Source organism: Carcharhinus amblyrhynchos, chromosome 12 (assembly GCF_965287045.1).
Source record: "Carcharhinus amblyrhynchos chromosome 12, sCarAmb.v2.hapA, whole genome shotgun sequence".
Taxonomy (NCBI): Eukaryota; Metazoa; Chordata; class Chondrichthyes; order Carcharhiniformes; family Carcharhinidae; genus Carcharhinus; species Carcharhinus amblyrhynchos.
Window position 1 is genome coordinate 27944023 of NC_137335.1, and position 18911 is coordinate 27962933.

An 18911-nucleotide genomic window follows, 5' to 3' on the forward strand; every position below is an offset into this window, starting at 1 on the left:
CTTGAGGAAAGTAAGCATGATCAGAACCTATTATCAATTGTTCTTCCATCTGTAAACATGTTAGAATAAAGATAGAATATTTTGCAGCCAGCAGATTTTGAGAATTTATTGCAACTACTTCAACTCAACAACACAATAATATATAGTGGTACCAGTAAAAAGATGGTCCTAGAAAGGTCTTTTTACCTGTAACAGAGTATTATGAGACAGTCACAGGTCTAATTCAAGCTGAAGATTTACTTGATTTCACACCGCTTTGGGTCCTGCAGTGAAGATGGACTGTGAGTAGGTCAGTATATATTTGTATGCAATGGGTGAGTGTGTGGACAACATCCTAGTTACCCCACATATGCTGAGGTTATCCATGAATTGGAAAAATACTTCAATCCCTACAGGAACCCCATTGTGGACCAGCCAAATCCAATAAAAACATCAATGCATTTATTAATGATTTATGCTGATTAGCAGAAGACTGTGAGTATGACAATCTGAAGGAGATGGTAATTCATAACAGAGTAATTGTTGGAGTAGTGGATGATGCATTATTAGACAATTCTCAGCACTGAGGTGTTTTGATGATGACAAAGATGATTCAATTAAGCTTAGATCAGGAGGCAAAACTAGTTGATACAGTCAGAGGAGAGAGAGAGAAAGAGACAGCCCAAATTCCAGTGTAATAGATACAGTTGAATTTTTCAGACCTAAAAAAGAGGATGGAGAGGCGTGTGGCAAGAAGAGTACTTAATGATGTCAGCCCAGACTTGCTGTAGCTGGTGAGGCAGAGAAAGACATCAGGAGGATTTTCTGCCACCATTTTCGGAGGACAGAATGATGGCGGGATGGAGAATCAAGGGGTCGTCCCAAAGCAACTTTCACATTGGCAGGATTTCTCTGTTCAATTGACGCTGCCTCCCACCAGTGACATAACAGGGTTCCCGCCATGAATGATTGGGAACACCATTACAATATGGGCTCTATGATTCTATGATGCATTTAAATGTCATTAACACTTTCCCACATTACTTCCCCCCCACATAAGATTTCCTCTCCTACCTGCATAATGCTCAAGGCAACGTTTGAAAAAAAATCATAAAATTCCACCTGTAATTCATTTTTTTCCAGCGAATTCCAAAAAAGCAGCAGTCAGTTACTTCTTCAGATTTCTAAACTTTGGCCTATAAGCTTCTGGAACCACCTCGTATGCAAAATAGTAATTTGGTGGTACGGAACTTGAATATTGCTGAAAAAAGAGACATGTCTAAGCTTTTTGTCATGCACCCATCAGGACATTTGCTAGAATGTGGCACTGTAGCACATTGGTTAGCACTGCGACTTCACAACGCCACAGACCCAGTTTCAATTCCCGCTTGGGTCACTGTCTGTGCGGAGTTTACACATTCTCTTCGTGTCTGTGTGGGTTTCCTCCAGGTCCTCCGATTTCCTGCCACATTCTGAAAGACATGGTGGTTAGATACATTGATCCGACAGGCACTGGACCATGGTGACTCGGGGAATTCCAGAGTAACTTCATTGCAGTGTTAATGTAAGCTTTACTTGGAACTGGTTGCTACTAGGTTAATGGCAATGGCAGCAAGAAGAGCTGCTAAATTAGCATCAATTGCCCATTTTAGGGCCACAGTTGACAGCAGGGAGGGAAGGCTGTGCATTGGCCTACTTGCCATTGACTTATTTTGGGTGGATGTGCCTCCACCTCACCAGACTAAATGCCTTCATGCCTTCAAGCTTACTATGAGGGAAAGCATTAAGTACTAGCCATAGTATCAAAATAAGGGACCATTAAAATGGAGATGGGGATAAATTTATTCTCTCAAAGCATCCTTAATCTAATTAGGCTGATTATTGTCTCCTTTCTAAATAGACTTTCCGTATTTAAGACCTGTTGAAAATGTCCCAACTTTTTCTTAAGAAGTAATAAATTGTCTCATAATTTCTGTGCACCGCTGTCTATTGCATCTCGTAACATTTGACTCCATGAAATGACTGCTATAGTTGAAGCAAAACTGGATAAACATGAGGGCTGTAATTACTTGGAGTGGCAATCAGTGTTGGATTGCCACTCTGTGCCTACTTACCTATACCTATGCCAAATTTTTTCCATGCCTGTCTCACTTGACATTGCGAGATCCAGGCAGCATAGCTACCTCTGAAGCCCAGCCTTGAGGTCTAACTGACTCAGAGTGAAGTATAACACACACTCTTATTTGCAACAATAAGTTTAAAGGCCTGGTTGAAATTGAAAGGCCAGAGTGAAAGTTGAGTATCTAAGATAAGTGAGTAGGATTGGGGAGGGGGAGGGGGTAGAGGGGATCGGGCATTGAGAAGACAAACATTGGCAGGAAGAATTGGGGCTGGGGGGATCTGATATCTTGGGGATTTGGATGTAGGGGCCATATATGGGAGGGTGTGGATTTAGATATCTGGGGGATTCAGATATCAATGGGTGGGTTGGGAAGATGGCTGTTGGGCCGGAGAGATGGCAGGGATCAAATATCAGTGAATTGGTTGCGTCAGGGAATAGGAGTTTGGGATGGTGTACAGCCAAGTCAGGAATTCGGGTTTGAGATGACAGTCATGCCTGCAGATTGTTTGGGGAGGCCCATGTAAATGGAAATCTAGGTGTGTCTGGGGTGAGTGAGGTCATAGGAGGTGGTTAGTCGGGAGATGGGAATGAGTATTAGTTACCCAGACATTGGAAAAAGTTTTAATTCGTCAAACATTTTTGGAGAAACCAATGATGTAACACAGGTGAAACCATCTGAAGTCAGTGACTTAAATCACATTTTTGAATGGTTCCCAGCACAGCACACTTCTGCGCAATTGAGGTACAAATGCTTACTTAGGAAGTTCCAAGAGGATTCTCCTGCACATTTTTGGGGTAGTCCCCAAATCTGATGCTGGGCAACCAGAAGTTATGGTTTGAATAAAGAACAAAGAAAATTATAGCACAGGAACGGCCCTTCGGCCCTCCAAACCCTTACCGACCATGCTGCCCGACTTAACTAAAACCCCTTACACTTCCGGGGATCATATCCCTCTATTCCCATCCTATTCATGTACTTGTCAAGATGACCCTTAAAGGTCACTACTGTATCAACTTCCACTACCTCCGCCGGCAATGAGTTCCAGGCACCCACTACTCTGTGTAAAAAATCTGCCTCGTACATCTCCTTTAAATCTTGCACCTTGCACCTTAAATCTATGTCCCCTAGTAATTGACTCTTCCACCCTGGGAAAAAGCTGCTGACTATCTACTCTGTCCATGCCTCTCATAATCTTGTAGACTTCTATCAGGTCTCCCCTCAACCTCCATCACTCCAGTGAGAACAAACCAAGTTTCTCCAATCTCTCCTCATAGCTAATGCCTTCCATACCAGGCAACATCCTGGTAAATCTTTTCTGTACCCTCTGCAAAGCCTCCACTTCCTTCTAGTAGTGTGCTGACCAGAACTGAACACTATATTCCAAGTACGATCTAACTAAGATTCTATAAAGCTGCAACATGACTTGCCAATTTTTTAACTTAGTACCCCGGCTGATGAAGGCAAGCATGCCATATGCCTTCTTGGATACCTTCTCAACTTACATTTCCACTTTCCATGACCTGTACACCCAAATCCCTTTGCCTATCAATTTTCTTAAGGGTTCTGCCATTTACAGTTTATTTCCTATGTTATTAGACCTTCCAAAATGCTTCACCTCACATTTGTTCGAATTAAACTCCATCTGCCATCTCTCCACCCAAGTCTCCAACTGATCTACATCCTGCTGTATCCTCTGATGGTCCTCATTGCTATCCACAAATCAACCATCACAAATGCAGACTTACTAATCAATCCAGTTACATTTTCCTCCAAATCATTTCTATATATTACAAACAGCAAAGGTTCCAACACCGATCCCTGAGGAACACCACTTGTCACAGCCCTCCATTCAGAAACGCACCCAGTCAGAAATGCACCATGCATCTGGTAGTGGTATGTTGTTACATTATTCCAAAATGACTTAGGTACTATATTGTCATGTGTGTGTATACATAGATGATCACAACACCACATTGCACTTAAGTCAATGTACCAAACAACTTTGAAGATTCCATCATTTTGCCATATGCAAGGAGGGATGTGGAAAATATCCTGAAGGTCTGGTATCTGCATCAAAATTGTGATTATTTCAAACTTCTCAGAACCACAAAACACCACAGGTAGGTGGAAGTTTTGTACCGCACGTACATGACAAAATCTTATTGTGCTTGCAGTAACATTATGGTGGTCAAAGTTACACGGTGGCATTTGCTCTGGGCAACCTGAATCAATGTTAAGCACAAAACAATGCAAAGCTGTAACCATTTGCAGCTATTTCAGAAATGCCAAAACACATGCATGTTCTTTGAATGATAATCTATGAAAAAATACAAGATTTTGAACAAAATTCTTCTGTAACTGACAATGGTGACTAGCGCTGGTGAATACTAGATAGTGAGACCTTTCCTGAACTAGTATTAATACTCAATAAGGCGTGTGTACCTGAGCTAGTGGAGGGTGCAAGTGAGTACTGTGACACCTTTACAACTGTGGAACTCTCCTCCTCCACTCCCTCATGGCTCATCTCTAGGCTGAGGTCTGATGAGGAGCACTTATCCTCCTTCCTGGGCCTTGATCTCTTCCTGGAGGTACTTGTAAGTGACATAGGAGAGTACAAGTGCCAGCATCAGCTGTCTCCAACATGGGAGCACATTTGACCCTCAGGTTTGCATTGAACAGATGGACAGTTATTAGCTGGACATCCATGTCAGAGGTCCCCATTACCAAAGGATCAGCCCTGCTTCACTCCTGCAAGCTCAGCAACCCTCTTCTCAAACTCTTTGAATGACCTGAGAAATGGGCTCAACCCCCTCTCAGAGTCTCTCATGCTCTCACTGGTTGTACCTGATCTTTTCTGGCTGAAAGAAAACAGCATGTTTGAGAGGAGTAGCATGTTGCATGGACTAGGTTCATATATAGGGCAGCACGGTAGCACAGAGGTTAGCACTACTGCTTCATAGCTCCAGGAACCGGGTTTGATTCCTGACTTGAGTCACTATCTATGTGGAGTTTGCACATTCTCCTCATGTCTGCATGGGTTTTCTCCAGGTTCTCCGGTTTCCTCCCAAAGTCAAAGATGTGCAGGTTAGGTTGAGTGGCCATGCTAAAATTAGTGTCCTGAGATGCGTAGGTTAGAGGGATTAGTGAGTAAAATATGTAGGGATGTGGAGGTAGGGCCTGGATGGGATTGTGATCGGTGCAGACTCGGTGGGTTGAATGGTCTCTTTCTGTACTAGTTCTATATTTAGCTTTTATATTTTATATTTTAGCTTTACTATATTTAGCTTTTGTTGGTAGAGGGATTGAATTTTGGAGCCGTGAGATCATGTTGCAACTGTACAAAACTCTGGTGCGGCCGCACTTGGAGTATTTTGTACAGTTCTGGTTGCCGCATTATAAGAAAGATGTGGAAGTGTACATGTGTCTGCGTCCTCCTGGAGGGAAGAGGGTGTCCCACCTTGCCTCTGCTGCATCTAGCAGCCTCCCAAGGCCGCCCTCAGAAAATCAGAAAGCTGGTCGCGAGTTGGATTAGTAAGTTTGCTGATGACACCAAAGTCGGAGGTGTGGTAGATAGTGATGAAGGGTGTCATAGTTTGCAGGAAGACTTAGACAGGTTGCAGAGCTGGGCCGAGAGGTGGCGGATGGAGTTTAATGCGGAGAAGTGTGAGGTAGTTCACTTTGGTAGGAATAACAGATGTGTCGAGTATAGGGCTAACGGGAGGACTCTGAATAGTGTGGATGAGCAGAGGGATCTAGGTGTATGTGTACATAGATCCCTGAAAGTTGGGAGTCAAGTAGATAAGGTTGTTAAGAAGGCATACGGTGTCTTGGCGTTTATTGGTAGGGGGATTGAATTTAGGAGTCGCAGCATCATGTTGCAACTGTACACAACTCTGGTGCCGCCGCACTTGGAGTACTGTGTGCAGTTCTGGTCCCCACATTATAGGAAGGATGTGGAGGCTTTGGAGAGGGTGCAGAGGAGGTTTACCAGGATGTTGCCTGGCATGGAGGGGAGGTCCTATGAGGAGAGGCTGAGGGATTTGGGGTTGTTTTCGCTGGAAAGAAGGCGGCTAAGAGGGGATCTTATTGAAACATATAAGATGATTAGAGGTTTAGATAGGGTGGATAGTAATAGCCTTTTTCCTCTGATGGAGAAATCTAGCACGAGGGGGCATGGCTTTAAATTAAGGGGTGGTAGTTATAGGACGGATGTCAGGGGTAGGTTCTTTACCCAGAGGGTGGTGAGGGATTGGAATGCCCTGCCTGCTGCAGTTGTAAATGCGCCTAGTTTGGGGGCGTTTAAGAGATCCGTGGATAGGTTTATGGACGAGAAGGGATTGGTTTAGGTTAGTGGGTCATTGTTTTGTAACTGGTCGGCGCAACATCGTGGGCCGAAGGGCCTGTTCTGCGCTGTAATGTTCTATGTTCTATGTTCTATGTTCATTTTCTCCCTGCACTGCCTGCCTGTCCATTTTTGAGTTTTTAATGGAACTGCCTCTCGTTAGGGCAGATCAGCTGCAGGCAGTTTGGCAGAGCATTCCAGCAAGTTACATACAGTTTGCTTGTTAGCATTCAGGGGAAGACAAGTGAACACTTGCACTTGGACGAGGTGGGGGGGTGGGGGGGAGGTGGGCATGGGAGGTGGTATGGGTCAGTGCCTCAATGATTGGGGACAGGGGAGAGAGAATGAGGTGTCACAGAACCATCGAAGTCCAGAGGAAATGGGGCCTTGCATGGGAGGGTCCAGAGTGCGGATGAGGGGATTACTCTGCCTGATAACTGTAGGGTGGAGAGGGCAGGGTGGATTACTCTGCCTGAGATGAGTGACGGGGAAGGGGGGTCCGCTGCCACTCTGCCTGAGTTTGGTGGAGGGGAAAGAGGGAGGGGGCCACAATTGGTCTGGGTGGCGGAGGGTGCAGGGGTAAGTGGGTCTGTTATGTTGTTGGGGTGGGACAATGTCTGTGGGGTCTAGGGGGAGGCGATGTGGCAGGGATGTGCTTTTCATTTTTTTTTAACTGCGCATGTGCAGGAGCTGCAGCATTTCAGGTGCGATAAGCCCCGCCCACAGCACAATTCAGACTCACAATTTTTTTCAGGAAAGTGTGTATGGGGGCATAAGAACATAAGAAATAGGAGCAGGAGTAGGCCAACGGGCCCCTCGAGCCTGCAGTGCCATTCAATAAGATCATGGCTGATCTGTCGTGGCTCAGTTCCACATTCCCGCCCTCTCCCCATAACCCTTAATCCCCTCTCTTATCAAAAACCCATCAACCCGCGTCTTAAAAATATTTAGCGAGGTAGCCTCCACCACTTCAATGGGCAGAGAATTCCAGAGATTCACCACCCTTTGAGTGAAGAAGTTCCTCCTCAACTCCGTTCTAAACCGCCCCCCCTTTATCTTGAGGCTGTGCCCCCTAGTCCTGCTGTCCTTTCTGAGCGGGAAGAGTCTCTCCACCTCTATCCTATCCATCCCATTCATCATCTTATACGTCTCAATGAGATCTCCCCTCATTCTTCTAAACTCTAACGAGTACAAGCCTAGTTTATTCAGCCTCTCCTCATAGCTCAACCCCCTCAACTCCGGCATCAGCCTAGTAAACCTCCTTTGCACTCCCTCCAAGGCCAAAATATCCTTGCGTAAGTACGGCGCCCAAAACTGCACACAGTACTCCAGCTGCGGCCTCACCAATGCCCTATACAGCCGCAGCAAGACCTCCCTACTTTTATATTCAATCCCCCTCGCTATGAAGGCCAACATCCCATTCGTCTTCCTGATATTCTAGACAGAACGGTAACATAATTAGCAAAGCTCAAGATGTGCAAAACACAACTAATAAAGGAGTGAATCAGGGCTACTGAAGAAAGAAAAAAGACAAAAGATTTGACCATAATTTTTCAATCCATCTTTGATATGCAAATTACATATCTTAGAATGGAAAGTAGACAGCATGACATCTTTGCTAAATGACATAAAGAAGATTGAACTGAAGAACTATATTCCAGTCATATTTGTCAAAAATCAGCTGTATGCAAATACTTAAAATCTATAATTTGAGCTAAAAATCGAGACATTGGGCCCGATTTTACCATTTTCATTCTAAGTGCTGAATGTGGGTGCAATTCAGATCCGACTTGGAAATCTGCTCTGAGGTGCCCCCATATGCACATAGCCTGAAAAAAAAAATCGCCAGTCTGAATCACGCTGCGGGCGGGGCTTATCACACCTGAAATAATGAGAGCTCTGAACTGTGCATGCGCAGTTAGGGGGAAAAAAATTGAAAATCGCGCCGCCATCACATCACTCGCCGGCTAGAAAAAGTGGATAAAATGGTTCGGGAGCGATAGCCCTCACAGACATCACCCCCATCCCAGCAACATTACTGTCCCCGTTATCCACTCACAGCCCTCCCACTACCCAGACCAACCGTGATCCTCTACCCCCTTCCCTCCCCACCAATCGTCCACAGAGTGGCAGCAGACCCCCTCCCCCCAGAGAATGATTGGGCCACCTGCCCCGCCACCCCCACCCCTTCCCCAGAGAATGATCGGGCCTCCATCCCCACCCCACCAGACAATGATTGAACCTCCCCCCACTTCATCCCCATCCACCAGAGAGATATCTGACCTGCTCCCCCTCCCCACCCCCCTCCACCAACCACAAGAAAATAATCAGGTGTCCCTGCTCCTACCCACCCCCCCCCACCAGAGAATGAACTGACCTGGCTCCCTCCTCCCTCCCACCCCCGTTCCTCCACCACTGATCTGAGTCAGAGAGCTGTTAGAAGCTCTGAACTTAACTTCTTCAGCAGCTGGAGTGCCTGAAATAGGTCTTTTGCCGAGCACGTCTGTTTTGCACTGAGTCTGGACACGTGAATGCGATAGTAAAGGGAGAAATGCTGATGAAGTTGGGTGGGCAATTCATTAATTCAATTTAAATGCATGCAACTGCATTTAAATCACTGTTACATCCGTTTCAGGCGCGAATCGGATCGCCGTCATTTTTTAGGTTTCAGTAAGGTGGCCATCTGCGTGACATGGGCACAGGTCTCGTTAATGGCCTCATGCCCGACTTTACCCCATTTCGGGTGTGATGCAATGGTAAAATCGTGCCCAATATATAAATGTGTTCATAATCAAGGACAGCAGGATAGATTAAGAAGGGATAAATTTAATGGAACTTTTTTTTAACAATTGACTGGATATATTATACAAATTCATGTCTTATCTTGTCAGCTTATTTGTTTCTCTTATGGGGACCATGAATTAAATTAAATTTGAATTTACTTAATGGAGCAAGCAAGGCCAATGACTCAAGCTTGCCCAGTCCACTCTGAGCATTGGCTTTGTAACTTTAAGAATGGAGTAAAATTAATTTAAAAGAAATATGAAAATTCATAAATGCAATGCATATGGATGTAATAATTCTGCCAAGGCCAGTCTCCCATTACCTAAAAGCTGTTAATGGTAACACACATAAGAACTGCACCCATGGTTTATAGCATGGAAGTCAGTAAGCAGGACCCACAGAATACCAGTCCGAGTTGAAGCAATGGGGTTTAACCCACCGCTGCCTACTTACTGTTGGTCAAGCCTCCACTCAGTAAGGGAGTTCATATTTAATGATGACCACGGCAAGATCAGTTGATCCCTCATGCCCTTTATAGCCTTCGTAGCAATGGATATTCATAAGGTGTTTGATGAAGTATCTCATAATGATCTTGTCAAAAAATCAGACAACTAGTATTTCTACTGGAACAGAGAACTAGGAGCAGATTTAATAGCAATTTTAAAATGGTTAAGGGCCTTTATGGACTAATTATGGAAGCATTGAGGGGAATTTTAACTCACAAAGGCTAAGCACGTGTCAGAAACTCCCATGGAATTAATGGGTTTGATATTTAATTATGCAAAAAGTTGTGTTTTTACCCTGGATATGGGCTTTAACTGACAACACACATGTTTCCTGGGCGATCTAAAGGTTGTCATGTTCAATAAGGTAAAAGCACAGAGGGGATCAGTAGGGCTGAGTAATGGACAGATTGGAAAGCTTCCTATCTAAAAGTGAAACATCTTTGCTCACAGGAATTTTTCTGACTGAGTACTTTCACTTCTTTGACGATGATTTCCAAAACTTTAGAGGTCATTTCTACCATCTTAGACTTTTTGACTTTGATCTGCACTTCTCAGCTGCCAATCTTCTCAGCAACATGGGAGCAGCATCTGCAGGTCTCACTTAGACCTCTGCAGGGAAACAAGAAGAGCAGTTCCGGCAACGCCACCAGCAGTAGAGGCAGCTACTGCCATCCATTCAACCGTGTGTCGCTCCACAGGACGGAAGGGGTGAACACAGAGTAAGAGGTGATACTCCCAACAAATTAGCATAAAAAGGTCTTGAGTGTGTCGAGGTAGTTCACTGCACTATTTTGTCCTAGACTCAAGAGGAAATGTGTCATATTAGAATTAGTAATGAGTACTAAGCTAGATTCAGTTAGAAGCCTAAGGGTGCACGGACAATTCTGTAATAGAGATCATAGTATAATTGAGTTCAACATGTTGTTTGAAAAGAAAAAAAACATGTAGCATTTACAGGGATTCTAAATTAGGTGATACTGACCTTAATGGGATGAGAAACAGACTGTCCATAGTAAACTGAGCAAAACTGTCATTGGGTAAAAAGATAAATGGTAGATGTTCAAAAAATAATAATTTCTTGGCCTTTTGGCTAAGATTAAGTGTTGGATCAAACCCAAAGTAAGGTGCATTGTCTTCTCTTTTCAGCTTAGATCTCAGTTGTCTCTCTTCTGGGATTGATAAATTGGATGCAATTTAAATTTGTTTTTGGAGCATGCGAGGAGTTGTATTTGGGTCTGCCAGGCCTACTATTGGCTTGGTAACTTTAAGAACATAAGAAATAGGAGCAGGAGTAGGCCATCTAGCCCTTCGAGCCTGCCCTGCCATTCAACAAGATCATGGCTGATCTGAAGTGATCAGTTCCACTTTCCCGCTTTCTCCCCATAACCCTTAATTCCCTTGTCTATCAGAAATCTGTCTACCCGTGATTAAATATATTCAGCGAGGTAGCCTCCACCACTTCAGTGGGCAGAGAATTCCAGAGACTCACCACCCTTTGAGTGAAGAAACTCCTCCTCAACTCCGATCTAAACTGGGCAACCTGAATCCGATCTAAACAGTTGAGACCCCAGCACCGATCCCTACGGCACTCCAGTAGTCACCAACTGCCAACCAGAATAGCACCCATTGATTCCAACTCTCTGCTTCCTATTAGACAGCCAATCCTCTATCCACGCTAACACCTTACCCCCAACTCAGTGCACCCTAACCTTTTGCAGCAACCTTTTGTGAGGCACCTTTTTGTGAGGCAGTGCTCGACAGACTGGAGGGGGCTGATTGTGGACAAGTCGCCAGGACTGGATGGAATGCATCCGAGGGTTCTGAAAGAAATGGCGGAGGTGATAGTGGATGCCTTGGTGGTTATTTTCCAGACGTCGCTGGATTCCGGGGAACTGCCAGAAGATTGGAAAATGGCTAATGTTTCGCCGTTGTTTAAGAAGGGTGCCAGGCAAAAGGCAGGGAATTATAGGCTGGTTAGTTTAACGTCTGTTGTCGGTAAAATGTTAGAATCCGTCATCAAGGAGGAAATAGCAAGGCATCTTGAGAGGAATTGCTTGATAGAGCAGACGCAGCACGGTTTCGTTAAAGGGAAGTCGTGTCTGACAAATTTACTGGAGTTCTATGAGGATGTGTCTAGGGTGGTGGATAGAGGAGAGCCGGTGGGTGTGGTCTTTCTTGATTTTCAGAAGGCGTTTGACAAGGTACCTCACAGGAGGTTATTGCAGAAGGTCAGGGGACATGGAGTTGGGGGTAGGGTGTTAGCGTGGATAGAGGACTGGTTGTCAAATAGGAGGCAGAGAGTGGGGGTCAATGGGTGCTATTCGGATTGGCGGATGGTGACTAGTGGAGTGCCCAGGGGTCGGTGCTGGGGCCTCAGCTATTTACCATGTATATAGATGATCTGGAGGAGGGAACCGAGTGTAGGGTGTCGAAATTTGCTGATGACACCAAGATTGGTGGAATGGCAAATTGTGCGGAGGGTGTGGAGAGTCTACAGAACCTAGATAGGTTGGGTGAATGGGCCAGGAAATGGCAAATGGAATTTAATGTTGGCAAGTGTGAGGTGGTCCACTTTGGTAGGAATAATGGTCGGAAGGATTATTACTTACGTGGCGAAAAACTGCAGCAGGCAATGGTGCAGCGGGACCTCGGGGTCCTTGTGCATGAGTCGCAAAAACCCAGCTTGCAGGTGCAACAGGTGGTCAGGAAGGCAAATGGGATGCTGGCCTTCATAGCGAGGGGGATTGAATATAAAAGTAGGGAGGTCTTGCTGCGGCTGTATAGGGCATTGGTGAGGCCGCAGCTGGAGTACTGTGTGCAGTTTTGGGCGCCGTACTTACGCAAGGATATTTTGGCCTTGGAGGGAGTGCAGAGGAGGTTTATTAGGCTGATGCCGGAGTTGAGGGGGTTGAACTATGAGGAGAGGCTGAATAAATTAGGCTTGTACTCGTTAGAGTTTAGAAGAATGAGGGGAGATCTCATTGAGACGTATAAGATAATGAATGGGATGGATAGGATAGAGGTGGAGAGACTCTTCCCGCCCAGAAAGGATAGTAGGACTAGGGGGCACAGCCTCAAGATAAAGGGGGGGCAGTTTAGAACGGAGTTGAGGAGGAACTTCTTCACTCAAAGGGTGGTGAATCTCTGGAATTCTCTGCCCGTTGAAGTGGTGGAGGCTACCTTGCTAAATATTTTTAAGACGCGGGTTGATGGGTTTTTGATAAGAGAGGGGATTAAGGGTTATGGGGAGAGGGCGGGAATGTGGAACTGAGCCACGACAGATCAGCCATGATCTTATTGAATGGCGGGGCAGGCTCGAAGGCCTAGATGGCCTACTCCTGCTCCTATTTCCTATGTTCTTATGTTTTATCAAACGCCTTTTGGAAATCTAAAAACACCACATCCACTGGTTCTCCTCTGTCTACCGCACTAGTCACATCCTCATAGAAATCCAATAAATTCGTTAAACACGACTTCCCCTTAACGAACCCGTGCTGTGTCTGCTTGATCAAACCGTTCTTTTCTAGGTGCCTTGCTATTTCTTTGATGATGGATTCTAGCATTTTTCCAACTACGGACGTTAAACTAATTAGCCTATAATTCCCTGCTTTTTGTCTGCTACCTTTTTTAAACAGCGGTGTAACATTAGCCGTTTTCCAATCTTCCGGCACTTCTCCGGAGTCCAGCAAATTTTGATAAGTAATTACTAAGGCATCCGCTATCACCTCTGCCATTTCTTTCAGAACCCTGGGATGCATTCCATCCGGTCCTGGGGACTTGTCTACCTTCAGTCCCGTTAGTCTATCAAGCACTACGTCCCTAGTGACAGTAATCACATGAAGGACCTCATCTCCTACATCCTTCTATCTTTAATATCCGGCAAGCTATTTGCGTCTTCCTCTGTGAAGACCGACACAAAAAAACTTATTTAAAGCCTCAGCCATTTCCTCATCACCCACCGCTAAATCCCTCCTCTCGTCCTCCAAGGGTCCACCACTCACTCTAGCCAGTCTCTTCTTTATATATTTGTAAAAACTTTTACTATCATTTTTTATATTTAGAGCTAGTTTAGCTTCATACTCTATCTTTCCTTTCTTTATCGCTCTCTTAGTCATTCTTTGTTGTTTTTTAAATCTTTCCCAATCTTCTAATCGGCCACTATTTTTAGCCACTCTGAACACATCAGCTTCTAATTTACTACTCTCCTTTATTTCCTTCGAAAACCACGGCTGGTTATCCCTTCCCCTTACCATTCCTTATCTCCACCCACAACGATTCCACATTTTGGGTGGAGATAAGGAATAGTAAGGGGAGAAAGACGCTGGTGGGTGTGGTCTATAGGCCCCCAAATAATAACTTTTAGGTTGGGCGGGCTATAGAAAACAAATAATTGATGCGTGCAGAAACGGAACGACGATAATTATGGGGGATTTTAATCTGCATATTGATTGGATGACCCAAGTCGGAGTTTAAACTTGACCCAAGTTTAAGAATGGAGTAAAAATATTTAATCGCTTCTCAGCCCTTTGGCTAAGATCAAATGTAGGATCAAGTATGAAATCGGCTGTAATGTCTGTTCTTGTCAGCTTGGATCTTGTATGTCTGTTTTATAGGGACCATGAATTGGATTCAGTTTGAATTAGTTTTTGGAGCAATCAACGGGTGAATTAAGAGCTTGCCCTGTTGACCCTGCACATTGGTTTTGTAACTGAGAAAGGAACAAAAGTGAAAAAATAATGTGTGAAATAGAATTAATTGAGCCTTCTAAGGGACAAGAGCTCCATTTGCTAAAAAAAAGTAGTTGTAGACAAGTAGAGACATGATCCATAATGTAAGAGTGAAAAGAAAGGAGTATACAGGGAAAATCAAAATCAACACACAAAAATTCTACAATTGTATTTGAAAAAAAGTGTGGTCAGGACCAAAGTGGAAGCCATTTAAAAACTGAAAACAGTGATATCATCAATAAAAAAAGTCAATGTTCTACATGCTAAATGATTACTTTGTTTCAGTGCAAGAGGTCAGTACATCACATATTCCAAGGAAACTGATAATGAATCAGGGACAGAAACTCCAATTCGTGTTTGCAAAATTACAATAAAGAAGAAAATAATGCCAGTAAAGACTGAAAAATCCCGAGGTTTCTTCCTGAGGTTTTAAAAGAAGGAGGTGAGAATTTTGCAGATGCCCTAACTATCATCGCTCTCTTAATCCAAGAACGGGTCCTCTAGATGAAAAATTGCTCATGCCGCTCAACTGTTTAAGAAAAGTGAGAGAGACAAATCTAGGAATTATGGACCTCTTGGTCTAAGATCTGTTGTCAGGAAATTATTCAGTTCTATATTAAGGATAGCATGGCTGAAGACTGAAAATTTTCAGCTGCTTAGAGAGTATGGATTTGTAGAGGAGAATTTGTGCCCAACAGATCTGATTCAGTTGTGTGAAATAGTAAATGAGTGGACAAGGAAATATCAGTGATTACTGCTAAAGACAAGGGAAAGCAAACATATATTAAAGGCTGCAAGTAAAATACTGGATGAGTGAACATGACACTAAACTTTCTAATCCCGGCTCCAACAGAAATGAAAGGTGATATGTGGCAGAACTGGTAGTTTTACCACTTGCAGTAGCAAAACTATGAGTTTGCAACAGACTTAATTAACAAGCCAGAACCATTAAGAGTGGCTGCATTTCTAACACTGCTGGGGAGGAATAGCTACAAATTGTATACTAACCTAAATCTAACTGAGAAACAAAGGGAACAGAGATTTTGAAAGCCTTGAATGAATGCTTTCAACACCAGGTGAATGTTATGTATGAATGCTGTGTATTCAACATTAGAGCTCAAGTTAAAAAGGAAACCTTTAATCAGTTTGTGACTGCAATAACACAGCTTGTAGCCTTATGAGCATTTGGACAGCTAATAGATGATCTGATTAAAGCCCAAATAATTTTAAACCTAGGAGACCCCTTAGTGAGAGCAAGTCGACTGAGAGAGTAACAAATTACGCTTAAGAAAGCGATAGACGTGTCAAAATGTGAAAGTTGTAAACCATCAGCTAGAGCATATGTATGGCAGGACAGACCAGAAGATACATTATGCTGAGAGACATTCCAAGCTGAAAGGACAGGGCAATTACATACAAAGTGCAGGATGTAAATATTCCAGAGAACATCATGCAAAGGAAAAGAGTGATTTCCTAGCATGGGGAAATCAGTGTTTCAACTGTAAGAATCAAAATCTATTTACACACAAGTGTTTGTCTAATAAAAAAGGAAAGCAACCTATACAGATGGCCATTAGAGAGATAACAGCAGAAGAGCCCTAATGAAAAACTATTCAAGATTCAAAAAGTTGGTTCTGTCAAGTCTATAGAGAGTGAGTTGACTGTGACTGTTATAATGATGACCACAGACATCATGAGATAGTGATGTTCCTGGAGTGGAAGCCATAGTGGATGATCTACTGGTCTATGAATGTGTAGATATAATGGAAGAAACCATTGCTGACTATTATCAGAATTTAATACAATTGCTAGAGAGCACTCACCAGATTAATCTGATGCTGGACAGGTAAAATCTGCAACTAAAGGTGCCTGAATTCAAGTATGTAGGTCATGTTAGTATTGATTGCAAAATATTTTCACTCAGATTATAATAAAGTGAGAACTGAAGCAGCTATGCAGTCACCAGATCTGAAAGCAGTGCAATGATTTGTTGGATTTGTGAATTATTTAGCAAAACTTTTGCTCATTTTTTTGTCAGAGTGTGAGCCAGTATACAAGCTCACTGCCAAGGACATTCAGTGATATTGGGACATAGAACAGAAAGCAACATCTACTAAAATCCAAACAACTAATGAGGGCCAGTGGATGTGGCTTATTTGGACTTTCAGAAAGCTTTCGACAAGATCTCACATAACAGATTACTATATAAAGCAAAATCTCATGGGATTGCAGATAATGTCTTGAGATAGATAGAAAGCTAGTTAGCAGATAAGAAGCAAAGAGTTGGCATAAATGGGTCCTTTTTCTCATTGGCAATCAGTGACTAGTGAGGTTCTGCAGGGATCTGTGCTAGGACCCCAACTGTTCACATTATATATTAATGATTTGGAAGAGAGAACTGAATGTATTATCCTAAATTTGCAGATAATACAAAGTTAGTGGGTGAGTGAGCTGTGAGGAAGATGCAGAGATGCTTCAGAATGATTTGGACAGGCTGAGTATGTGGGTATATACATGGCAGATGCATTATAATGTAAGGTTATCCACTTTGGTAGCAATAATAAGACAGATTATTATGTGAATGGGTGTAAATTGAAAGAAGTGGATACTCAGCGAGACCTTGGTGTCCTTGTGCATCAGTTGCTAAAAGTAAGCATGCAGGTACAGCGGGCAATAAAGAAGGTAAATGGTACATTGGGCTTCATAGCGAGAGGATTTGAGTATAGGAATAGGGATGTTTTGCTACAATTGTATAGGATATTGGTGAGGCCACACCTGGAATATTGTGTGCAGTTGTGGTGTCCTTATCTGAAGAAGAATTCCCTTTACTATAGAGGGAATATGGTGAAGGTTAGGATTATATTCACTGGAGTTTAAAAGTAACTATTTTCTAACTTTTCTACCATTCAATCTCTCCTGTCTTACACACTATCATAGACCTTTCTATTGTCCTTATTTCACCCACTCCTTGTTCAAAACCTATTTATTACATCTCAAACTCGTCACAATTCTGATGTTACTTGACCTGTTGAGTCTTTACTGCATTTTCTGTGCTTATTTTAAATTATATAGAACATAGAACACTACAGCACAAACAGGCCCTTCGGCCCACTAGTTGCACCAATCACTTCTATACCTACCAAGCCATTGACCTATCTATAACCCCCAATCCCATTAGATCCCATATACTCATCCAGAAGTCTTTTAAAAGACCCCAGCGGGTCCGCCTCCACCACCACCGACGGCAGCCGATTCCATTCACTCACCACCCTCTGAGTGAAAAACTTACCCCTAACATTTCCTCTGTACTTGCTTCCCTGCACCTTAAATCTATGTCCTCTCGTAGCGACCATTTCAGCCCGGGGAAATAGTCTCTGAGAATCCACCCTATCTATTCCTCTCAACATCTTATAAACCTCTATCAGGTCGCCTCTCAACCTTCGTCTCTCCAAGGAGAAGAGTCCCAGCTCCCTCAACTATCTTCATAAGGCATGCCTTCCAATCCAGGCAACATCCTTGTAAATCTCCTCTGCACCCTTTCAATAGCTTCCACGTCCTTCCTATAGTGAGGCGACCAGAACTGCGCACAGTGCTATATGCTGTTGGGTTTGATATAAAATCCCAATTCATCAACTTGGCCCCCAAATATTGGAGACAACAGTAGCAATGATGCAAGGAAATTTACTTTGAAGGCCTCAAAGAACCCACCTGGTTTAAAGAAGAGTGCAGGAGTGCATTTTAGGAGCAACAGCAGTATACCTAAAAATGAGGTGCAATCTGATGTATTACTTTGCATGTCAAACAACAGAAGCAGCATGCAATGGAAAAGCCAAGTATTCCCACAACCAGCAAATCAATTTAAGATCTGCACATATCCACATCCAGTCATGAATGGTTGTGCAGATTGAAGAACTAACTGAAGGAGGAGGCGCTCTACAAATATCTCCATGTTCATTGATGGAGAAGTACAGCACGTTCATGAAAAAGGCAAGGTTGAAGTATTTGCAACTATCTTCAGCCAGAAGTGCTGGGTAGATCAATCCCGGACTCCTCCTGGGCCACCAGCATCACAGATCCTACTCTTCAACCAATTCAGTTCACACCACATGAAATAAAGGAATGTCTGAAGACACTGGACACTGTAAAGGCTCTGACCCCTGACATCATTCCAGCAATAATACTGAAGACTTATACTTCAGAATTAGCTGCGTCCTTAGCCAAGCTACTCCAGTACAACTACAACACCCGTATCTACTCAATAATGTGGAAAATTTGCCCAGGAATGGTCTCAGCATAAAAATTGCCATCGGTGTCCAGGGGGGTGGGGGGGGGGGGGCAGCAACATTGAGGGAGGGGGACAGGCAGCTCAGCGCAGGCCCAAAGGCCCCCTGAGCAATCTGATGTCGGCCTCTCAAGTTAGATTAGGCCCACCCTCCTCTTACTGACGTGA

The 18911-nt window shown here is 43.7% G+C and overlaps 1 pseudogene; it reads left to right on the plus strand.

The window, feature by feature from the left end:
* Nucleotides 1–14244: 14244 nt before the first annotated feature.
* Nucleotides 14245–14481, plus strand: LOC145351282 (U2 spliceosomal RNA; annotated as a pseudogene).
* The last annotated feature ends 4430 nt before the right edge of the window (nt 14482–18911 follow it).